We start from the raw sequence: 25902 nt of genomic DNA on the forward strand, positions 1-25902 counted from the left end.
TTTTTTTTTTGTTTTTGTTTTTGCTTTGAGAGTCTATAATCTAGTCTGGCTTTGAATTTAAGGAAATCCTCCTGCCTTAACCTCCCAATTATTGGCGTTGTGTGACAACAAGTATACATAGTTTTTTGTTGTTGTTTTTGTTTGTTTGTTTTCAAGTGTCTAAACTCCCTCACACAGAGGAGCCTCATGGGTTTTTTTTCCAGGGCTTCTGGCATGTTGGGAAAGCATCAAATAAGAAAGCTAGATGCGCCGGGCAGTGGTGGTACGTGTCTTTAATCCCAACACTCGAGAGGTAGAGGCAGGAGGATCTCTGTGAGTTTGAGGCCAGCCTGGTCTACAGAGTGAGATCCAGGACAGGCACCAAAACTACACAGAGAAACCCTGTCTCAAAATACCAAAAAAAAAAAAAAAAAGAAAGAAAAGAAAAAAAAGAAAGCTAGATTCCCAGCCTGTATGTTCATTCTGATTAAAAAACTAACATAACACAGTTCTGAATCCTCTTTTTTTTTTTCTAAAATATATCTCGGTGAGTCCTATACATCAGTGCATAGAGATATTCTTTATTCCTTTGTTGTCTGCAAAGACTCCACTGTATAGGTACATCAGAACCTCCTGATGTACATGCGTCTCTTACAGAATAGAATCCAATTACCATGGTTTTTCTTTTACACAGAAATTATACTTTTAGAATATAGTCACCAATAACACATGACAATGACATGATATACCCAGTACTGGCTGTCATTCCAGTTAAATTGGAGCAAGGATTGGATAAGCAGGGCAGACTTGGGGAAAGAAGTAATCACTCTGCTGCGTGTGTTTTCCACATCAATGAGATCACTGAGGCTACACATCAAGACACAGTAACAGCAGCACTCTCAGGCTGTGCCAGTGATATTCAGAGGCTCATCTCCTCAGTCAAAAGAAAACTAACTTAAAATGAGACAAGTACACACTGCTGGAGAACCACCTCTTCCCTTGTAATGTTCTTTAAGGACTTAACTAAAAATAATACGATGATAAAACCGTTTAGCTTTAGCTGCTGGGTGACCCCAGGTTCACTGTGGTCCTGTGTCCATCTAAAAACTTCAGTTATCCATCATTTCCTGGTTAAGGGGATAGTCCTTGCAGATGTTTCCACCATCCAAAACACTTCACACAGAGCTACTGAGTTCACGCCTACTCTTGTGATGCACTGGCTGTACTCCCCCCGTCCCCAACACCTCCTGGGAGATGGGGAACCAAGCTCTGAACAGCAGGCATGGGTGCACTTTACTGATTGGACATCATGCCTCAGCGAGCACTGGATGAGGCAGAAAGTAGTTCCGAGCTTGGGTACAGAGCACACGTATATGATTGCCTTCAGTTCCAGAAATAGAATCAAGAGATTGCAAATTATTACCTGTCACTCTACTTAAGTAGAAGGCCACTTGTGAGCTTCTAGCTTTGTGACATCCACCGGCTTTCCTTTAGGCCTGGGCTTCTCCATCACTCTCCAGCTGACATCCTCCTGAGTAACAGATTCATCAAACAAGCTCATTTTGATGACTATAAAAGTGATTGTCCCTGCTTTCTAGCCCAAGAACAAACAATAGTTTCTCTACCTTGCTTCCCTTTGGAATTGCCCTGTAATGTCAGAGTATGAACTAAGTCATCGTGATGTGCCAGGGCCTAGATTAGGCAAACCAACTTAGGTGCTTTCTTTTCACTCCATCCTTATAACGACTCTATAAGGTAGAATTTTTGGTTTTTCGTTCTTTCAAAAACAAGCCCAAGTTACCTCACCCAATGAGACTCTGTTGCCATGACATCCTGAATGATGAAGTGTTAGCTATTTTCAAGGAACTTAAAGAAGTGCAGTGTATCGAGTTTCCCTTTGGTCGGAAAACACAGAACAACAAACTCAAAATAAGAATGACCTAAGCACATGGGAGCTATATCTCTCAACAGACAAGGAGTTCCCAGCAGGAAAGTTGCTGGCGCTGCACTCCGCTGCCTCAAGAATTTCAGGGCTGAGCTTAGGTATGATGATATATGCCTATAAATCTCAGCACATGGGAGGTTGAGGAGGGCAGTAGTGAGTTCAAGGTCAGCCTATGCTATATAGTGAGAGACTTTGTCTCAACCACAAAGAATTTCAAGGTTGGGTACTTAGGATTCTGTATATTTTAAAACAATTTATCACCAACCTCACTTGTCCTTCTCATACAGCTTTCTTATCCATCTTTTTTTTTTTTTTGGTTTTTCGAGACAGGGTTTCTCTGTATAGCTTTGGAGCCTGTCCTGGAACTCACTCTGTAGCCCAGGCTGGCCTCGAACTCACAGAGATCCTCCTGCCTCTACCTCCCGAGTGCTGGGATTAAAGGCGTGCGCCACCAACGCCCGGCAACTTTGTGGCCATTTTGAGCTTCCACGGAAGCTATGAAATGTGGTCTTCTCTAGGTACATTTTAGCACTAAATAAAATCGTGAGACTTAATGGTAAGAAGGTGAAATAGATTTCTGTAGCAGAAAATGTAGTCCCTGGCACAAGATGAATAGGTGTAACAGCACCTTATCAATAGGAGGAATAACGAGGTGCAGAGGGGGTGACATGGGAAAGCAGTAACTGCAGCGTGGACACTGACGGGCCCTTACTCTTGGCATGCTTTATAGGCACGGAGAAAATCTCACAGCACGACTGTTGTCTCGCTAATATCATTACCACCATTCTGAGACAAAACAAACACAACCAAACGAAACAAGGCTTAAAATCAGGCAGAAGATTCGTGCCTGTCATCCTTGCTACAGGAGTACAAGGTAATCCTCAGTTCCACAGAGAGCTCAGGTCTGGGGTACATGTACCCTGCAACAACAACAACAAGCAGAATCGGAACCGGAGTTGAAGACTTTCAGAAATATGCTTCAAGTCACTCAACCACTGCACAAAGAAGAAGCCTAGATTAGAACCTGGGTCACTGAAAGCCCAGGTGTGCAGGCCCTCCACGAGGCTTCCTCTGGGCTCTGATCACTATCACAAAGGGGAAAGTTGAGCGCCTATTCTGGAGAGGAGAGGCCTCGCCTGGAATGTGGCTGGCGCCTTCTCCAGGGCTGTGCCCTTTATCACAGAGCAGCATGACAAGAAATCTGACTCTGCCTTCTCTCCCAGGGAGCAGTTTTTTACATTTCTGGCCAAGTGTACCCTACTCTTTGCATCTGTCATCTTTACATGCACCATGCCATAATTAGAGTACCCTCCCAGGTAAATTTCCAATAGTGGTTTACAATTCAATTTCTAACTTTTAAAACTTAAAAATTTGAATTGTGTTTACTTATTATTTGGGAGGAGAAACTCTAAAAGCCCATAAGCAATTAACTTTACCCTCTTCCAAATCCTATCTATGTGAATAATCACTAGCGATCTTCTCTTTTTAAAAGCTTTTAAACTAAGATACAAAAATGCACATATTTATAAGACACTGTATGCCATTTCAATACATATATACACTGGGTGATGTTTAAATTGAGTTATAAACATGTCTATATCCTCAAACATTTATCATTTCCTTATGGCAAAAAATATTCCAAATCCTTTCTTCTGGCTTTTTCCAAGTTATATACCTATCAACATTTTGTATAGTCCTGTTCTTTGACAAGAGCCTGCCAGAACCTATTTACTCCTACGTAACCCTAACTTAGCGCCAACTTTGTCTTTCCCCATGCCTCCCTGCCTGAAGCTCTCCCAAACTCCTGTAGCCGCCATTGTATGCTCAGTTTCTACAAGGCACTTTTTGAGACTCCACACACACCTGAGATGACTCAGTGCTTGAACGTCTGTGTCTGGCTTATCTCACTTAACACATCCACCTCTGGCTCCATCAGGACTGTCACAAAAGATGAGATTTCATCTTCCCGTATGGCTGAAGGGGATCAATTATGTGCACGTAGCACAGTTCCTTTATCTATTTATCAGTGGGTGGACACATCAGTTGTTTGCATTGCTTGTCTAGGGAATGCTGCTCCAACAGAAAAATGCACATGTCTCTTTGGCAGATGTCCCTTTCTCCTTGGATGTGTAGCCAGTGTAGGATTGTTGGATTGTATGGCAATTCCATTTTTAATCTTTAAAAGAACCTCCACATAGTTTTCAATGACTGTACTAACTTTACATTCCCACCAATGGTATATACGAAGTTCCTCCCTTTTCTTCATGTTCTACTAGCATCTGTCTTTTTGGAAGTTGTGTGTTCGTGGTGTGTGTGTGTGTGTGTGTGTGTGTGTGTGTGTGTGTGTGTTGAGACAGGGACTTAATGTGTACACTAAAGCACTCCTCCTACTAAGTAACTCTACTGGGTAATTCATGCTGAAGCAAGGTAGTATCTCATTGTGGCTCTGATTAGTATTTCCTGATGAGTATTACTGCAACTTTCTGATAGATAGAATGGCAGGAAAGGAAATCAAACATCAAGTCTGCTTTTTTTTTTTATTACCCTCTAAATGCTATAAATTTGCCTGCATCATTGAGGGCTCTCGGCCTCCAGCTGAAGCTATCAACTTGAAATTCTGCTGCTAACCTCTAGAGAATTCAAAGGAAGTTTTTGTCTCTCCATTTCCATGCACTGTATAAGTCAACAAAATTTCTTCTCACTGTGCTCTCTGGATCTCATAAAACTTAAATGGAGAGCATTAAATAGCTCAATGGCAGGGTAACACCAAATCACATTTTAAAAAAATATAGTCTTATTGTACTCAATGTCTTGTTACTGTAATTACAGTACTGCAGATACACTGGATAACACATCCTATCATTATTTCATTTTATGGAAAAGCTTTCTAAAGTTGTTTGTTGACAGATGATACCAGATTCTGTTTCCATTTTGCCTAAATTGTAGCCTGTGCTAGGATTTTGTATTTTACTGTAATATTTCTTAAAATGTGCTTATCTTTCACGATCCAGCTTGATAGTGCTTTATTTCTGTAGAAGATGGACCAGTAATTGCTTAGAAAGTGGTTTGACAGCATGAAACTTCTGTGTTATAGGGTGGCAATGAATTTGCCACTTTTAAAAACGTCTTGAACAGCATCAGTAGAGCATAGTATTATGTAGTCATTAAAAAGCCTATTCTTTTTTTTCGCTAAAACACAACTCCCATTGAAAAGCATATTTTTGAATAATATGTAATGACACTGAAAAATGTTCATGGTGTAAGTGCAATTGGTAGATGTACTCCACAGTCACCTTAATCTCACACAGGCATTTTAAAAAATAACAATATACAAGAATGGCAAGACTGAGTTTTCTAAGATGGAGTTAGAGTTAAGGATGATTTTATCTTTATTTTATGGGTTTTTTTAATCTAAGTATTCTATGATAAGCATGCAACTTTTCTGTAGATTTTTTTAATTATGTGTATGTGAGTGGTGGGGGAGGGCATATCCATATGAGTGCAGGTGTCCATAGACAGCAGAGGTGACAAACGGCCCTGAAGCTGGAGTTACAGGTGGTTGTGAGCTGCTCAGTGTCGGCGGTGCTGGGAACTGGACTTTGGGCCTCTGCAAGAGCAGGACATGCTCTTAACCACTATGCCATCTCTCTGGCCTTAGCATACAACTTTTAAAACTGAGTCAGGAAATTAAGGCAGGAAATGCTAATTTTGAGAAGCCATCCTGGCCTACCAGAAAGCTGGCTCTCACTGCACAGAACTGATGATAGGGATTTGATCCCCAGAACCTATAGGGAAGGAGGGAACCAACTCTCAATTCTTATAAGTTGTCCTGTGACCTCAACACACCGCTGTGGCATGATATGTGCTCTGTCTCCCTCTACCTCCCCTTCTCCCCCTACCCACTAATAAAGATAATAAAGTTTGTTGTTTTTTTTTTTTTTTAAATCACAAAAGCTCTTCTTACTGTTTTCAGGTCTGCAAAGTGAAAGAGTTCCACATAGCTATTTCCCAACAACCTGACTACTGAATTGCTGAACTATACATTAAAAAGGCCTGAAGACAGCTGGGCATGAGGGTTGGCACACGCAGCTCCAGCACTCTGGAGGTAGGAGGGGGGCCTGAGTTCAGCTGCAAAGCAAGTTCCAGTCTAGCCTGAACTACAAAGTTAGACCCCATCCCCACAAAAAGAAAGAAAAAGTTTGGCGCTGTTTTGTTTAGCACAATGTTCTGTTAGATTTTGGAGTGCAAGGATCAAACCTGGGACCACATTTGTGCCAGGGAAGCATTCTATAATTCATACAGATTCCCAGCCTTCCACAATGTTGAGAGAGAGAGATTGAGAGAGAGAACACACACACATAATAGTGAAATAATCTTTCTGTATACTGTGAAGACGTGTCTTTGCCAAGGTGCCTTCTAATTGGTTTAATAAACAGCTAAATGTCCAATAGCTAGGTAGGAGGTATAGGCAGGGTGTCTGGGGAGAAAGGAAGAGGAGGATCTAGGCGCAGAGGAGAAGAAGCAGGATGGGCAGTACAAAGATAAGGTAAGAAGCCATGAGGCCAAACATAGTTTAATAGAAATGGGTTAATTTAAGTTATAAGAGCTAGTGGGACAAGCCAATGCTAAGGCTGAGCTTTCATAATTAATAATAAGCCTCCGTGTGGTTATTTAGGAGCTGGCTGGTGTGGCAGAGAAAGACCTGTGTGTGTGTATACACACACACACACACACACACACACACACACACACACACACACACACATATATATGTAACAGGGTTGCTCTGTGTATCCCTGGCTGTCCTGAAACTCACTCTGTAGACCATGCTGGCCTCAAACTCATGGAGACCCACCTACTTCTACTTCCTAAGTGCTGAGATTAAAGGCGTACACCATCACCACCCATCGAGAGAACACATTTAATCAAAATCATTACAGAGAGCTCCAGCACAATAAAATAAGGCCAACAGACCTGAGCATATCTTGCTGAGATCATAAAGGATATCAGAATATACCATTCAAATGCTACTTGTGCAGAGATTATTATTATATATAAACAAACACAGGGCAAAAAGTTTCCCTTTGTAAAGGTATTTCATGCTGCTCCCTTTTGCAGACAGGGTGAGGCAGAGCCTCTATGTAGTTCTGGGTGTCCTGGAGCTAGGCTGGCCTTGAACTCAGAGAGTTCTGATTGCCTCTGCCTCCTGGGTGCTGGATGAACCACTCTTTTTTTTTTTTGGGGGGGGGGTGTTTTTTCAAGACAGGGTTTCTCTGAGTAGCCCTGGCTGTCTTGGAATTTGCTCTGTAGACCAGGCTGGCCTCGAAACCAAGTGCTAGGATTAAAGACAGGTGTGTGCTATCATGCCTGGTTAACTTATTTTTATGAGACAGTGTCTCACAATGCAGTACTGGCTGGCCTCAACCTTTTGATCCTCCAGCTCTTCACGATGCTTATATGATGCATGGCAATGGTGGCTCACACCTTTAATCCCAACACTCAGGAGGTAGAGGCAGGAGAATCTCTGAGTTCGAGGCCAGCGTGGTCTGCAAAGCAAGTTCCAGGACAGCTGGGGCTACATAGAGAAATCTTGTCTCAAAAAAAAAAAAGTTTATATGTATCAATTTTTTCCCTTTCTTAATACTGCTGCAGGTTGAATCCATACCCTTGGCCATGATAGGTAGTCTCCTCTATCATTGAATTCATTCACCCTACTTTCCAATTAATGATTTGCCCACAAATACCTTGGTTACAGAATCGCAGTAATATTTTATGCAAATAATTTCCTGGAAATCAATAACTGGATTTTAAGAAAACTGAAATATCTGCAGAAGGTACAATTTAGGCAACTACTGAATCATAGAATTGCTATTATTACTGCATTATTTTGTTTTGTTTTAATTCAGTGCTGGCACTTGGCCACTAGGGTTGTTGTTTTTTTTTTTTAATTTTAAAAATTACATTTATTTATGTATTGTGTATGAGTGTGCCACAGCACTGGTACAGAGATTGGAGGACGATTCTCGGGCTGCTGCTCTCCTTCGTGGGTCCCAGGGACTGGAATCTGGTTTGGCAGCAGGCACCTTAACCACAGAGCCTGCTGCTGGTCATATTTACGTCTTGATTCAGGCTTTAATTTTCACACTTAGAAATTGAGAGAAAACCCTCTGGAGGCAGAGGCAGGTGGATCTCTGTGAGTTCGAGGCCAGCCTGGTCTACAAAGCAAGTTCCAGGTCAGCCGAGGCTACACAGAGAAACCCTGACTCGAAAAAAACAAACAAACAAACAAACCCCCACCCCAAAAAAATTTAGAAAAAATAAAATGTTCATCTATGGATCAAAATTTACAATTACCAAAGAAAAATTAGTAGACCCTGCACCCCTGGCCCTTCTTACTATTTTAAGTTTTAAAACAACAAAAAAAACCAGGGCTAGAGAGACGACTTAGTCGGGAAAGCACTTACTGCCCAGGTACAAACAAGGACCTCAGTTTGGAACCCTGTCACCCAGTAAACAGCCAGAAACAGCAGCAAGTATCTATAATCCCAGTGACAAGGGGAACTGATTAAAACCGGTCAGGCAGCACAGGGACCCCCAAATTCCAATTCTGAAAAAGTCTTTCCAGAAGGCCAAGAGGCCGAAGGAAAGTTCTGGTCCCTTTGTTCTCTACGTGAGGCTCTGCTTTGAGGCTGTGAGGGAGAATGGGGAGGCACTGGACATATAGGGGAGGGCCAGCTGGACAGAACAGCCCATCCCTTCCTGACACCTCACTCACCCATTACTGCCTTAAATCCTTTAGAAAGCAGGATGGTTTCCCATTCCCAGGGACCTGCTCCTGCTACAGTGAGCTCTGCTTCCTCTTAATCTTCCCCCATGAACCTATAATGAAACACTCTGACTCCTGAGCTAAAGCCCACCCGAGGTGAGAGAAAGGCCTCCTCCATCAAACTTGAAGACACCTCACATTTCCACACCAGCACAGGAAAGACAGAAATAATCCCTGAAGCCAGCTGAATCTGTGAGCCCCAGCTTCAGGGAGAGACCTGATTTTAAAATAAAATGGAGGCTGGACATGGTGGTACACGCCTTTCAGCCCAGTGGTTGGTAGACAGAGGTCAGCGAATCTCTGTGAGTTCAAGGTCAGCCTGGACTACAGAGTGAACTCAAAAAAAAAAAAAAAAAAAAAAAAAAACCAAAAAAAACAAACCAAAATTAATAAATAAATGGAAGCTGAGAAGATAGCTCAGTTGACCAAGCATTTGCTGTGCAAGGAGTTTTTTATCCACATAAAAGCCAGGTAAGATGGGGCCCATCTGTGCTCTCCATGTACCAGAGGCAGAGAATGCTAATTTCTGGAAAAAAGGCAAACTCTGGATCGAGCTGGAGACGTTGCCTCTGAATATAAAGCGGAAAGCAAACAAGGAAACATCTGGCATCAGCCCTGGGCCTCCACATGCACTCACACACGCACCCCTACGTGCAAACACGCAAAACACACAGGCACACACACCACACACATTCGCAGAATACATCAGATGAACTCCATGGCGGCTGGGAAGAGCGGCACGCACTCGTGAGCACTTAGGGGGGGCTGAAGGAGAAGGATCACTGCAGACTCAAAGCCAGCCTGAGCTAGACAGACTCTGCCGGCAAAACCCTGTCTCAAAATAAATACATAAATATAATTAAGGCTCCTAGTAATCACATCAATTGTGTAGAATTTAAACAATAAAAGAACTGTTGACATGTGATGGAGAACAGAAGGACTGCCGTGGGTCCAGTCGCTGCTTGGAGTACAGTGAATCCCTTGCATCTGGGTGGACTGCTGCCGATTTACCTCTTTGACTGTTCTACAGTTAAGCTCCTTAGAGCCGACTTGTTAATTTCATCCTCCTTTTCGATGCGTTCAAGTTTTACGAGGGTAACAAGGGGATGTGCTTTTCTAATGTTTTCTCCGCCAAGGTGGGCCTCCGACTCCCCGTCATCTTGCCTCAAAAGCTGAAATAACAAGGCTTGTTTGCGTTACACTCAGCTCAATTTTGTCACGCTGAAGAAATTCAACAGGAAGAGATTTCTGGAAGGATGTAGGGTGGGGACTGCAAATTGCTGCTGTGTGAGACCCATAGGAGTGAAGCATGCGGACCCCGAGGCAGTGTTTTGCCTAGAGTGAGAGCAGCCACAATTTAGCCACCTCTTACTGCATCCTCACAGGGACGCTGTCCCAGTGTACCCAGACAAGCTAATTCATTTCATGAGGAATCAATAATCTAAGTGGCTGTTTAAGCTGTCTTGATTTTTTTAATGTTGGAAGTAAATTCCAATTGTAAAAACCGTACAGTGTAAACAAAATGCACCCACAGCTGTGGTGTGTCCCCAGGCTGCCAATTTTCCCAATGAGAAATGTTAAACCAGCTAAAGCAGTTAAAGCAGAGACTGAGAAAATGTGCTTCATTCGCGTCCTTTTCCTCTCCTAAAATGTGCTGTTTTGGAAAAACCCAAATACGCTGACATCATATTTATAATTACGAGAGTTTAATGAGAAAAGTAGCATCATTCAAGTAGGTAGTTGGGAGGGGACTGACCTTTTGAATCAAGGCCAAGGATACGGTCACCTAACCGGAGTACAACAGATTTATTTAGCCACAGGCAGAGCACATTTTCTTTCCCGGGGTAGTTAAGTCAGAAGGTTTGCCTCCCTTGCTTACAAAGGGAGGAAATACTTCCTCTACTCAGGACAGCTGCAATCAGTTCTCCCAGACAAATCATTAAACCTGAAGGATCCTGAGCCCAGAGCCCAGGAGAGAAGGCTACCCGCTTCCAGTCTCCCAGCCTCCCCACCACTTCAGCACCCACACCTTTCAAGGTAAGTGTTTGTTTGCGCGCCCCCTCCACCCCCGCACGCCCGAACCCCAGCTTCACCCTCCCTCCCTCCCTACCACTCCTAGGCAAGTGAGTCAGACAGACAGTAGGTAAGAAAAATCAATTTAAATCCTTTTATCTAGATCTCATTTGAATTGGCATTTGGCTTATTGTGAAGGCTTATTCAAATTAGAGGCAGAATAGAAGCTGCTCCCCACATTTCCGCAGGGAATTAAAGCCTTGTGTATCTTAGAGAAAAAGATGTAGCTGTCTTCTACCACCCCCCCCCCCCCCCCCGCTCTGCCCCCATCCTCCAGGCTCAGTTCCTCTAGGGAATAATAAAAATTAAAAGCAAGACTTTAGACAAGGCTTTGTCCTAGGTGGCCTTTAAGAATTCTTGGTTTAAGCGGAATAAAAATGCCCCTCTGAGGCAGGGCTGCTAGACTTCTGGATGAAGACCCCGAAGGCTGCTGCCTCTGTGCCTGTGAATCCATTTCCAACCGTGGAAAGTTCTGCAAGCTTCCAGGCTCACTGTGCAATCAGATAAAGATCCCAGACCTCATCCTGTCCCTGCCTGCTGAGAAGCAGCAGGCCCAAGGAGGGTCCTTACTCAGGAGGTAGTTAGCACCCGAGATAACAGGTGTTTAATTTAAATGTGAGTCCCTCGTTCACTATCAACCTCTTTGTGAGGAATTGTCCCTTTGTATCTCTTTCCAGCCCTTATGTTCTGGACTGTTTTTCTTTTTTCTTTTTTTTTTTCCTCGAGCAACAACAGCAAGATTAGGTTTAAGCATTAACAAAAATTAACATGACCACCACTTACATTCTACCAAAAGTCTATTCCTGAAACTATTATCAGAATACTTAGGTGTTTAGAACAAGTTTGCCATTTTAACACCAGGCAAGAAAAGGAAAGAGTAATTACATCCTTGATCATATAAAAAGGGTGGGAAACCAAGTTGCTAACCCCAATGAGGGGACGGACGGGATAGCCACTTCAGATCACTGAATTCGATTACTACAAATACATATTTTAAAAAGTAAGCCGGGCGGTGGTGGCGCACGCCTTTAATCCCAGCACTCGGGAGGCAGAGCCAGGCGGATCTCTGTGAGTTCGAGGCCAGCCTGGGCTACCAAGTGAGTTCCAGGAAAGGCGCAAAGCTACACAGAGAAACCCTGTCTCGAAAAACCAAAAAAAAAAAAAAGTATAATATATTCTAATTATAAAAAAGTTATTTTTATGATGTGAGAGGGCCTCATGACCAAAAAACAATGAGAGAGAAGCGCTATGATGTCCCTGGGCCAAGCTGTCCCTAAAGGAATTCAGGAGTACACAAACTCCCCCAAGAAGTTCCTTTACTATCGCGCTAAACACGTTGGGAAAGAAGTCAAACTGTCCCCGAGACCCTTCTGTCTGGTAGAAGTCACCACCACCCCTTCCTCCTACTCTATCAGTTCTCCAAACATCTCTTCCCGTAAGGAGATACAGATCCTGACCGGAAGTCTTTTCAAGAGTGCTCTGGAGTCAGGGGGTTTGGGAACAAAGGGCAAGCCCTGGCACTGTGGAAAGCAGCTCTCTTTCTCTTCGCGAACATTTAGTTATTGGTTTGGTGTGTGTGTGTGTGTGTGTGTGTGTGTGTGTGTGTGTGCGCGCGCGCGCGCGCGCGTGTGTCTATGGAGGTGTACATGTGGAAGTCACAGGACAGCTCTGCTGAGTCCGTTCCGTCCTTCCACCCCTTGGTTCAGGGGCTCAAACTCAGGTCCTCAGCTTGGAGACAAGTGTCCTTAGCCACTTGCTGAGCCGTCTCAATGGGCCCAAAGAGGTTCTCTTAACAGATCTCCACTCCAACCAGGGTCCCAGTCTGGAGGATGTCCTCTGCATGATCACTACTCAAGGGTGAAAGGTCTCTAGCACCTTTAAGCAGGTCCAGAGGCGGATATTTTTACAGAACTCATCAACTGCAAGTCATGCCTTCTTAGACTATCAAGGGGGAAGAGGGTCTTCAAAGCAGAACATACCGGCACACACTTGTAGTCCCATCTACTTGAGAGACCAACAAGACAAGGCCAGCCCAGGTAGTGTACTGCAACACAACGTGAGCGGCTCTCTCCAAACACACAAAAAACTATAGCGCTCACTAAAGATGGATTTTGTTTTGTTTTGTTCTGTTATTTTTTTTTTAAACCATGGCAATTTAAATCACTGTATCTTGGACTAATTTAAAAGCTAAACAAGCGTATCTCAACACTTTTGTTTCAGGTGGTAGCTAATATACAAAGACAAGATGTACATCCCCGGGTTTCAGAGTATGCTGCGTTTAAATTATGCTGGACACGTAGCACAATCCTTAGCCAGTGTCTTTTCTCTGGTTGCATTTTCCAGTCTTTGCTACGGACGCTTCCTGCTCTGTCACAAAACAGAGCTATGTTAAGTAACTGAAACTTCTGGAAATTCTCCTCGAGAGTGCCTTTTATGGATGAAACTGAGCTTTGGTGTGGTTACAGAACACAGACACGGGAAGACACACGGAGTAGCCCAGAGCACTAACAATTATCCCCTCAGCAAGCACATGAATGCTTTAAGACTGAAGAGAAATATGCCAGGATCGTTGTGCATGCTCATCGCTGTACAGTCAGGGGACTCCCTGAGGGCAGGTCAAAAAAACGCACGTCCTCCAGGTCCTAGAGGGCTCCAGGATCTAGGGCAAAGGGAGAGGCTACCAAGTAACTTTACTCATCACCTAACTCCCCTCATGACACTGACATCTTGTGGTTTTTCTAGGGTTGGTTTTAAACAACAAATACAAAATCATGTGATTCTGTCCTTTTGTTTGTTTGTTTGGTTGGTTTTGAGATAGGGTCTCACTATGTAGCTGTGGCTGGCCTGGAACTTGGTATGTGGACCAAGCTGCCCTTGAACGCATATATATCCACCTGTCTCTGCCTGACTGCCATGCCCTGCTGTGACCATGTTTTAGTTTTTCAAGACACAGTTTCTCTACGCAGCCCTAGTTGTCCTGGAACTCGATCCTAGACCAGGCTGGCCTCGAACTCACAGAGATCCGCCTGCCTCTTGTCTCCTGAGTGCTGGGATTAAAGCCGTGCGCCACCACCGCCAGGCTCTCTGTGACCATCTTTAAAGTTGATTTTTTTTTTTTTTTTTTTTTTTTTTTGGTTTTTCAAGACAGGGTTTCTCTGTGTAGCTTTGTGCCTTTTCTAGAACTCACTTGGTAGCCCAGGCTGGCCTCGAACTCACAGAGATCCGCCTGCCTCTGCCTCCCGAGTGCTGGGATTAAAGGTGTGCGCCACCACTGCCCGGCTAAAGTTGATTTTTTATCACCTAATTATAGTCAGTTTCAAATATCATACAGTCAGGCTCATGGAGCATACAAAAGTCAAGGTAGTTCTTCACAGGGAAGCTAACAGCAGCCAAGCTTGCTTACTTTCAATCTCCACACCACTCATCCCTTGAACTTCCAAACTGAGGCCCGCCTCACACAAACATACATCCGACCAGAACACAGACAGTGTGTGTGACAAGGGAGCAAAATCAACTTTTTAATTTCCTTGGAGAGAATGAAGTTCTCTCACTCCACCTGTCAAAGAAAGTTTAAACTACACCAATAGGATTTCATCTCTTCACTAACAGGACAAACTGACACCCAGTTTAAAAAAAAAAAAAAAATCCTCAGTCTGGTGAGACTGGTGGGTAAAGAAAGGCATTTGACAACCTGAGTTCAGTCCCCAGTACCCATATGGCAGAAGGAGAGAACTGACTCCTGCAAATTGTCCTCTGGCCTCCACACACACACCAAGAAGTCAATGTAAGTTAAAAAAAAAAATCTCTCCTCATCAACCTGTAGGTTCTTGGTGCATTGAACAACACTCCTTTCACATTTTCTGGCTTTCATTCCATGGCTGCCGCTGTAACGTGACTTTTCTTAAGCAAAACTGCAGCATCCCCAGATAAGGGAGAGGGAGCTTCATGTCACCTTGTCTCCTGTCAGCGGCAGGGCAGCAAGGAACAGTGATTCCCAATTAAACAACCAAGGGAAGCCAGGCAGTGCTACCAAAGCCAGCTGGGGTTAGGACCAAAGCCACCCCTGGGTTCACCGTCACCGCTTACTTTCTCATGGCAAGGAGGTCTTTTTCCCCATTGTACTAGGTTTCTAGCTTCTCCCAGAGATGCCCTCCACGCATCCCCCACCCCCAGTTGTCTCTCTGTACCCTCTCATGGATCTTTCTTTCTTTCCTTTTTTTTTTTTTTTTTTTTTTTGGTTTTTTGAGACAGGGTTTCTCTGTGTAGCTTTGTGCCTTTCCTGGAACTCACTTGGTAGCTCAGGCTGGCCTCAAACTCACAGAGATCCGCCTGCCTCTGCCTCCTGAGTGCTGGGATTAAAGGCATGTGCCACCACCGCCCGGCGGATCTTTCTTTTAGAAGAAGAAAAAAAAAAAAAAAACTCACTTGGGGCTGGAAAAATGGAAGGTGGTTAAGAGCACCCACTGGATGTTCTTCCAGAGGACCAGGGTTTGATTCCCAGCATCCACATGGGGGCTCACAACTACCTGGAACAAGGTTCTAGGGAATCCCGTCCCCTCTTCTAGCATCTGCAGGGCACTGTATGCATGTGGTGCACAGATATACATGCAGACAAATGGCAATGCTCATAAAATAAAAATAAATCTTAAAAAAAGAAAGAAAAGAAAAAAAAAACCTCACTCAAAACCCAGTATTCTTTGCATAGTGTCATTTCAAAAGTCAAAGAGGTATGAGGCGGCTAGAGGCTAGAAAGAACAGGCAGCAGAAGCTGGGAAAACCTCGTCCATTTCAGTCTGGACCTGGAGGTTACATTCAGACACCACAGCCTCCGGACCCCTCATAGAACATTAACAGATAATCTCTCTCGATGTTTGCTTTCCTCAAACAGACAGGAATGCAACCAGCCTGCAGAAAATTTATTCACAAGGCAGCTTTTACACCAGCTGGCTGGTGAGGGACACTCCTCAGAGTTCAGAGTTCCAGTCTTTTTAGTGTTTGGGGATAATTTTCTCAGCTTTCTTGTAGTTAATGACAGCTCAATTGTGGATTTTTAAGTTGTGGTAAACCCAGAATGCCATGCACTGTTGTGAAAAGTTCACTGCGGAGAAAGTAGAAGTGGAACTCTGAACTGAAAACAAGTTGTTTTGTTTTGTTTTGTTTTGTTTTGTTTTTTAAGATTAAAGGGAGGAAAAAACTTTCCTGCATTGATTTGATGTATCTGTCACACACTACTGCTCATCCCTTCTGAAGATAAACAGTTCAGTTTATAAACAAACAAACAAACAAAAAACAAAAAAGCTTTTTAGATAAATAAAAACATCTCACACCAGCCTAACAGTAGTGGCGCAGGCTTTTAATGCCAGCACTGGGAGGCAGAGGCAGGGGGATCTCTGCGTGTGAGGCCAGCGTGGTCTACAGAGTGAATTTCAGGACAGCCTCCAAAGCTACACAGAGAAACCCTGTCTCAAAACAAAAACAAAACAAAAAAATCCTCACTCTAAATTTAGCCAGACTCAAAGTCTATATGACTCAGTGATGTTCTACACAGTGAAAACAGGCACTCAGAACAGAAGCTGTGAGTCTTCGCATGGATTTTACACATTTATCTATCTATTTATTTGTTTATTTATTTATTTACTAGTTTTTTCAGGGTTTCTCTGTGTAGACCAGAGTGGCTAGAACTTGTTTTTGTAGACCAGACTGGCCTTGAACTAAGAGATCTACCTACCTCTACCTCCTGAGTGCTGGGTTTAAAGGCATATATCCACCACTGCCCAGCTAAGGGCTTACTTTACACTTAAAAAAAAAAAAAAAAAAAAAAAAAAAGATTTATTTATATATGTATACAGCATGTATCACTGCAGGCCAGAAGAGGGCACCAGCTCTCACTATAGATGGTTGTGAGCCACCATGTGGTTTCTGGGAATTGAACTCAGAACCTCTGAAAGAGCAGCCAGTGCTCTTAACCTCTGAGCCATCTCTCCAGCCCCCTACTTTACATTTTTATAATGAAATATATTTTATGTACTTATAGACCACTAAAGCCAAAACATTCCATGGCAGAGTTAGAACTAGAAATAAATTGGCTTTACATCCCCTTTCATGACTCAGGTCCGTTACCTGGATTTAGCCCTTCCTCCTCCCCAAATATTTAGCTCTTTCTTGTTCACTTTTGGTCCTTTGGTTCTCTAAGAACACAGCTCGGAAGTCTGGAGAACAGTTTGTCCCGTCTGGTTCTGCTTGCCCGGGTCTTCTCTTGGAATGCTAGGTACTATATACCATTATTTACCGCTTATGCCCTGCCACGCTGCACGCGGCCCGGATGCAGGTTTTTGCACGCGGCACAGCCCGCGGCAGTCGAGCGGCGCGTGCAAAGGTCATGTTCCACCCCAGCAAGGCAAGCGAGGCAAGCAAGGCAAGCGATCCCACCTCGGCAGTGACCAAATCCCGGGCCCATACTAAATGGTGAACAGCTGGATTAACATGGCAGTCCGACCCCAACCACCCCACTCTCCACAGTTACCAGAGGCAGGCCGCGGCTGCTGTCATCGTCTCCTGGACACGGGAGGCTGAGCCTCGCTCGGGGTGCAGTAGGGAGCGATCCGAAGGCCTCCACTGTGGTTCCGGGTCTAGAGAAACCAAACAAGGTAGAATGCAAGTTAACGAAATTAGGATTAGACTCCATCTCTTTTTTTGCCCTCATTCTTCCACCAAGACTTTTAAAAAATTGTAGTTAAAAGTCAATGAATGCCAAGCCTGACCAGTGTTTGATCCCTGAAGAACAGGGCCGAAGAGTACTGGAAAGATGTCTGACTTCCACCCAGCTTGCCAAGCATGCACGCGCATGCGCGAAGACGCGCGAACAAATTTTTGCTCTTTCTGTCCTTCCCAAGGACAGAGAGTTCTTCACTTAGACCAACCTCTATACTTGATTTCGTGATGATTACGGGTGATGGTTACAAGCCCTTGGTTCTCATGACAAATACCTATTTGTCAACTCCATTAATTATTTTTCTGTTGATGTTATTTTTTGTTTGTTTGTTTTTCGAGACAGGGTTTCTCTGTGTAGCTTTGCGCCTTTCCTGGAACTCACTCTGTATCCCAGGCTGGCCTCGAACTCACAGAGATCCCCCTGGCTCTGCCTCCCGAGTGCTGGGATTAAGAGTGTCTCCTTAAGTAGTCCTCGTCGTCATCGTCGTCCTGAAATTCCAGCTTGGTTTCAAACAGAGATCAGCCTACCTTTGCCTCCTCAGTGTTGGGATTAAAAGTCTGCACCACCACACCTGACCAAAGGCCACAATTCTTCACATTTTTGGCTTTGTTTTGTTTGTTTTGTTTTTTTTTTTTGTTTTTTTTTTTGTTTTTTGTGGTTTTTGTGGTTTTTTTGTTTTTGTCTTCTTTTGTTTTTTCGAGACAGGGTTTTTCTGTATAGCCCTGGCTGTCCCAGAACCTGGTCTGTAGACCAGGCTGGCCTCGAACTCATGGATTTACCTGCACCACCCCCACCCAGCCACAATCCTTAACATACTGCATTGAACATTTTTATTCAATTAATTTAATCTTTAAAAATTTTTCATTTGTTTATTAACTTATCTTGAGGGAGGTCTCACTGTGTGTGTAGTACTGAGTGTGGGGATTAAAGGCACCATTCTTGGTTTGTGCCCTGAAAAGGTAAACCATGTAGCTATGATTCTTCTTCAAACAACAGTAACTTTCCAAAGTAAAAGTTGAAGAAAGATATTTTTTTTAGGAAGATATCAAGCATTAGTACCTTCAAATGTCAGTAAAGCTGTTGACTTACAATTTAATGCCATCAACATGACATGCTAGACTTTCGTTTGTTCACAGTACATTACCATAAGCCTATTAGGAAAATTGGACGCCCACAACCTAAGATGTGACAGAGCACAAGAACTGTGACAGCAGGAGCCAAGAGCAAGGAAGCAACCCTCCTAAAAAACAGTATGGAAGTACAATTTTAAATGTTCAAAACATTTTAATTGCAGGACTCTGAGTACAAATTGCCATTTAAGAATGTCATTCTTTTGTAAATATAAATTCTTTCCAATTTGATTTTGAAGTCACCTGACACACACACACACCCACACCCACCCACCCACCCACCCACACACACACACACACACACACACACACTTTATAAGCTTTAATTTAGATTTAGATTTTGAATCCACTTGAAGCCACAGTTCTTAGATTCGGTCTCTAGCTTCTAGCAAGAAATGGGGAATGGCAAAAGAGCTAATACACTCGCCAGACACACACACCTTGCTTGGCTCTGTTGGTGTTCAAACCCAGAGCTGTGTGCCTACTAGGATCTTCTGAGGGCTGTGACATCTCAGTCCCACCCTTTTATTTTATTTTATTTTATTTTGGTCTCTGAATAAAATCTTGAGAATGGCTTGTCTTTCTAGGTGGTTGACATTTCTTGCCCTCTCTTTGAATAGTTACCTGCTATACTTAAAGTGAGAGCAAAAAATTTCTGCTGTCTACAACAGCCTCCGTTTTGAGTTCCTATTGTCCCGTTCTCAGCCAGCTGCCTCTCTCTGTAAAGTGCCTTCATTAGTGTCCGGGATGCAGAGAGCTGCAGAAGCTGAGAAGGCAGCTTCAGCCCTCTTTCTGTGGTGATTGCTTGGTTTTCTGCTGTGGGGTTATTCTCATGCTGGTTAAGGGGATAGTCTTGGGCTAAGCGGTAGGTAGCCTGACTAGTAAGTACACATGAGGCCTGGGTTTAATCCCCATTGTTGAAAAGAAAGTGGGGGAAATGAGTATTCATTTGATGAGCAGAGTGGATCAAACCTATACTCCAGACACTCAGGAGGCAGAGGAAAGAGGGATGGCGAGAGTCTGAGACTAGCCCGGGGAACATAGCAAGACCTCGACTAGTCCCAATATGCCTGCCTGCTCTGTGGTCACAGAGGACAAGGTTTCCTTGTGTCCCTGCTATGAGAATGCATTTCCTGCAAACCCTCAACCCTCAGCTTCACTGTGGACAGGATTAAAACTTGGAAATCAAATGTAGGTTCGCTGGCTTTCCTGGCGTGAGCTGTAAAGCCTCTGTTGCTTTCTTTTGTAAGTCGAGGGCCCCTCTGGGGTCCAGTGGAAGGTTCTTGTGCATCCTTTGGGAGGATTTACTTTGATAATGGCAAGAGTGACACTTGGGGGTGGACAGGGCAGGCAACACGCAGCTGAGGCACTGGGAAGATATAAAGGCAGTGACAGAACTTCAGCCTAAGAGCTGCCTCCCCCACTGTGGGGCACCGGGGAGGTCAAGGGTGGGGGAGGGCTGCTCCCTCACCGGCACATCCTGCTGGCTGCATATCTTTCTCTGATTCGGTTATTCAGGGAGAGGCCCCAGCTCTGCCCTGGCAGGCCTCCTAGGGAGGTGGTCATGGATGTTTCAGTGTGCCTTTCTCTGGACACTGCTGTAGCTTGGCCTAAATGGTAAAGTGTCCATCCAACCTGTGACTGTGTGTCCTTCACGGGAGGAACTTGTTTATGCAGATAATCCTTGATTTATGATGGGATTACACCTCAATAAACACATTGTAAACTGAAAATATCTTAATTGAAAACAAATTGAATACACCTCACTTACCGAACACGGTTGCTTAGCAACGCTGTGTGCGCAGAGTACCGCTTTTTTCCCCTCATGATTGCATGGCTGACAGAGCTGCGGGCTTGTGCTGGCCGGGATCTGAAGTGTTTGTGTCATATGGCTGGCTTAGAAAAACAGCAGGATTTAAAATACAAGGTACAGTTTCTACTAAATGCATACGGCTTCCTCCCCCACAAGCTAAGGCCAAAACTCTCAAGCTGACCACCTACATTTGTTATGTTTGTCTTTTGTCCCGTTGATTTCTAAGGAGAAAGGAGAGAGCGAGGTCCAAGTGAGGGTCAGGTGAGGAAGGAGGCAGCAGCAGAGGGAGAACAAAGCCCAGGGGCCAACACAATCACTGTGATAATTAAAAATCCCAGAGAACAGGGGGCCTCCAGAGCCAGTGGGAGGAGAAGCTGCCCAGAGCAGAGGATCAGACAGTGCGGGGGGAGCCAGAAGGAGAGAAGGAGGACAGGGTCGGGATGCTGGGGTGCTACCCCAGCAGGATTCCCGTGGGGAGTCCTAGTTGGGGGCTTAGAGCAGGCAGCCTGAGTTCCATTGAGGCTCTGTGACAGCAGTGGCCAGAGTGGGGTGTCTGAACTCTCTCTAAGGGACTTGGGGGTCAGTTGGGTAAATCAAGTAGATTGTCTCTAGCTGTGCCCTGGGGAGGTGGCACCGGGAGGAGGTTGTGTAAGGCAGGGCTGTTTCTGTCAACCTTGAGGGGCTGTGATAACTGGCAACTGTGTAAAGGTCCAGCTGAGACTGAGAGTGGATGCTGAGGCAGGGGAACAGTCCGTACAGCTTTGCTGTATGGGATAGAAAATCCACCACCAGCTCCGCTCACCCAGCACAGGGAATGGTAGAGAACACCCCCCACACACACACGCACACACAGTCAAAGCCCCCTGTCATTTGGTATGCCAGTATTCTCTGGTTGCACAAAAGGATAAAATCAAATCGAGGTGAGTCAGTAGGGTAAAGGTGGCTCCCATCAAGCCTGGCAACCTCTGTTTGATTCCTCAGTTTCCAAATGACGGAAGGGAAGAACCACAGCATGCACCATACGACCCCCCAGCCCCCCATAATAAATAAATAAATAAATAAATAAATAAATAAATAAATAAATAAATAAATAGGTAAAACATAATTTAAAAAAATCAAAACCCCTAAAAAGCAAACGGTAAAACCAAGAAATTATTTTGCCTTTACAATAAAAGCTTTTAGTAAAGCATGGTGGTGCACACTTTTAATTCCAGCACTCAAGAGGCAGGGGCAGGCATAGCTCTGTGATTTGGAGGATAGCCTGGTCTACATGGCTCCAGGCCAGCCAGGGCTACAGGGTGAGAGCCTGTCTCAAACATTGCCCAAAACACACACACACACACACACACACACACACACACACACACACACACAGAGATAGATAGATAAATGAATAAAACAAAAGCTTTTACATTTCAAAAATGATATGAGGCAAGATTCCCTCCATGTCAAACATATTTCCAAAGTAGTTGTACCCTTACACAACCATGGATAAAATATCTTTTTAGTTCCATCAGAAGGGAGATGGGGACCTTGGATGAGGACCTCGGGGTATCTGGTATCAAACAGACATTGTGTCCTTTTCTCCTGCCTCATGAGAAGCAGCTCCTCATTTTCAGTTTCTCCCTGGGCTGCACACAACCCTCCGCTGCTCAGTGGGCAACCCCTCTCCTGCTTCTCCCCTCGGCCTGACAAGTCAGCCTTTCCTGCAGACTGCTTTGCTTCCCTGCCCTGCTTGGTGGGAGCACTTTGAGCTGAAACCCTCACTCACCAGCTAAACTGCCCTTCCTCTTGGGCTACTGGTGGCAGGACCGGGTGGACCGAGGGCCTGCGGGCACCACTGGCTTTAAGGGACAGACGTGGGCATCCAGACTTTAATATCCACAGGGGTCAGAGACCAACTCCTTGGAAAGATAGGGATATGTTTTCCTTATTATTTTTTTAGAACATTCTTCGAAGATAGGATAAATTGATTGGGCTAGCACACAGGCCGATGTGGGCACCTAACAGCCAATCCAGGGGTAGTCAGGAACAACAAATCAGGTTCACAAATATACACATACATAGGACTTAGATTCTCACTGTGCTACTTCCCTCCTTTCTTCCTTGCTGTTTTTTTTTTTTTTTCTTTAATTTTTGTTCATTTATTTATCTGGCATTATAGGCATGTGCCCTACACCTGGTCACGGTGCTATTTTATTTGTTTGTTTGTTTGTTTGTTTTGTTTTTTTGATAAAGAGTTTCTCTGTGTAACAGTCCTGGCTGTCCTGGAACTCACCCTGTAGACCAGGCTGGCCTCAAACTCGCTGAGATCCTCCTGCCTCTGCCTCCCGAGTGCTGGGATTAAAGGCGTGCGCCACCACCGTCTAGCCACAATGCTATTTTTTTTTTTAAAGACTTATTTTTATTTTTAATTAGGTGCATTGGGGGAGCGTGTGCACCAGCATGTGGTGCCATTGGGGGCCAGAAGAGAGCATCAGAGCCCCGTGAGCTGGAGTTAAGAGGCAACTGTGATGTCAGCTGCCCAGCATGGGTGCTGGGAACCACATTCAGGTCCTCTGCAAGAACAGGACAGGCTTTTTAACTGCTGAGCCACCTCTCTGGCCCCACAATGTTAATCTTAATAACCCTGCAGAACACTACCCTCAAAGAAATCCAATTCCTACACAAACCTCGATAAAGGATCTCACTCAAACCCTCAAAACCTGTTGACTCGGTGTCGCTGCCAGCAACTACATTTCAGAAGTCGATAAATCCAGGTCAGCTTAAGCAGGACTAGGAACTACCAAGTGGACTTTGCTTTGAAAAGGATTGCAGGCCTCCGGAAGCTTCCTGGAGCTCCACAACCTGAAGGCTTTCTGTCACCGGCAGAGACAACTGCAGGTGAAAAGGGAAGTCGATTCATGTCGTTAAGTCTGTCTAGCACATGAGAACTGAAGGAGAGGCCAAGGTGCTCACTCAGGGACCACACCGAAACAAACAGTGCTCAGCCTTCAAGATGACTCCACAGAAGGGCATTTGGGCCTAACACCGATGACCCGAGTTTGATCCCTAAATCTCACATGATGGAGAGAAAGAACTGACTCCTGCAAGTTGTCCTTTGACCTCCACATGTGCCACGGCACGTGTCCCCACACACATACACACATATACAAATAAATAAATACAAGAAGAATGACAGCCGGGCGGTGGTGGCGCACACCTTTAATCTCAGCACTTGGGAGGCAGAGGCAGGAGGATCTGAGTTCGAGCCCAGCCTGGTCTACAGAGTGAGTTCCAGGACAGCCAAGGCTACACAGAGAAACCCACCCCCACACACACAAAAAAAAGACAGATAATGACAGATTTCATATGGACTTAAATGACATCCAGGGTTAATCCCTGAAGTGCTAAATTTTTATTCTTTTTATGTAAAAATAAAGCAGTAATTAATTGTCCATAGCCAACCATTCACCAGTTTAATAAGTTATATATGGTTACATATAATTCCTCCTTTAAAAATATATAACCAGATCTAATAAAAGCCATATTTAACAAAAAGTGGCCACTCCAAACATACATGCTCTAACCATTCCACAAGGCAGAAATGGTGGTTTAGGCCTTTAACCCCAGCACTTGGGAGGCAGAGGCAGGTAAATCTTTTATGAGTTCCAAGCCAGACAGATCTACATAAGAGAGCCTGGCTCAAAACACAGAGAGTTGACATGGTTTACATTTACTAGGTGTCAGAAGAGTGGTGCTAAAAACAACCTAAAACATAAAACATGGATTAATTATTTCAAGAATTATAGGCTATATTTACATGAAATCATTTGTTTTAAACATTTGCTTTGCCGGGAGGTGGTGGCAAACGCCTTTAATCCCAGCACTGGGGAGGCAGAGGCAGATGGATCTCTGTGAGTTCGAGGCCAGCCTGGGATACAGAGTGAGTTCCAGGACAGTCGGAGCAGTTACACAGAGAAACCCTGTCTCGAAAAAACAACAACAAAAAACCAACCAAACAAACCAAAACCAACAAAAAACAAACAAAAAACCATTTGCTTTATTTCTGCATAGGTTATAGTTAGATATATTTAACAGCATAACCGTGGTCTGATATGGTACCTCACTCCCATAATCCCAGCATTTGAGAGACTAAGGAGTCTGTGAATTCAAGGCAAACTGAACCAATCCGAGGACATCTAGGGCCGACTAGTAAGACCTGTTGGTACATTCCTACCATCTCACTGCTTACAAGGTAGAGGCATGAAGATCAGGAGTTCAAGACCATCTTCAGCTACTTAACAAGGTGGAGACCATCATGGGCTATATTTGTCCCTGTCTTAAAGGCAACAAAAAGCAAATAATAATAAAATATCCTAAACACGCTGGGCAGTGGTGGTGCACGCCTTTAATCCCAGCACTTGGGAGGCAGAGCCAGGTAGATCTCTGTGAGTTTGAGGCCAGCCTGGGCTACCAAGTGAGTTCCAGGAGAGGCGCAAAGCTACACAGAGAAACCCTGTCTCGAAAAACAAAACAAAACAAAAAACAAAACAAAAAACAAAAAAAAATCCTAAATATAAGAGAATTCGAGAGGTTTTTGTTTTATTTTATTGTTATTGTTTCTTTAACTTGAGGCGGGGTCTTCCTATGTTGACTAGGCTAACCTAAACTTGTCATTCTCCTGCCTAAGACCCATGAATATGTAGACCACCATCGCACATAGTTCATGACATAGTTTTGAAAGATGAGAAACTGCTTATCTCTGCACTCACTCAATATTGACTGAGCACCTATCAGCCTCTTGTACAGTACCGTGGCTAGACAGACAAGGATTGGTAAAGGCGGTCCTTTCCTGTGAAGCTCTCACAATCCACTAATGGAGATAAACACCTAGTAGATGATGGTTACACCGAGGCTATGTGGGTCGGGTGAAGAAGGCAGGTCCCGAAGTCCAACACACTCAGAAGCTCAGTCTGGACATACTAAGTTTGCCAACTGCCCACCCTCCCTTGGCCTGCTGAAATAATAGTTCTCCCATGATTGTTGTGAGAATTAACTGTGAAAGTGCAGTGAAGTTGCTTAGCACTGTATCATACTTAACAAGTACTTAGGAAACACTAGGTATTACCCGATGTGTTAAATGCTGCTGTGGCAATTAGGCAAGGTTGGTACTTCCTTCCTTACGTGTAGTTAGGGATGGAATTAGGCTTGCTTGGTGCTTGCAAGCTGCCTCCTTTGGCATGGGGTTAGGGAAACTGGTTTGGATAACCATACTGGTTTGCAGGGAAGCTGATAACTCTTGATGTTAGTTTGTGTGTATGTGTATTATGTGTGTGTGGGGGGGTGGGTGTTACCTCTTTCCCTGTAAATGGGAGCTATTGCCAGTCAAAAGTCGAATGGAGTGGTTGAACAGATGAAAACTTCTCAGGAGGGAGGCTAGCT

At 44.3% G+C, this 25902-nt stretch overlaps 1 protein-coding gene across 1 annotated transcript in view; it reads left to right on the forward strand.

The window, feature by feature from the left end:
- Positions 1-10531: 10531 nt before the first annotated feature.
- Positions 10532-25902, forward strand: part of Cmklr2 (chemerin chemokine-like receptor 2) — a 44397-nt gene continuing 29026 nt past the window's right edge. Inside the window, exon 1 of the mRNA XM_059278535.1 lies at positions 10532-10787. The gene's annotated coding sequence lies outside the window, so the exon portion shown is untranslated. The remainder of the gene's footprint in view (positions 10788-25902) is intronic.

This window comes from Peromyscus eremicus, chromosome 13, assembly GCF_949786415.1.
Source record: "Peromyscus eremicus chromosome 13, PerEre_H2_v1, whole genome shotgun sequence".
NCBI lineage: Eukaryota > Metazoa > Chordata > Mammalia > Rodentia > Cricetidae > Peromyscus > Peromyscus eremicus.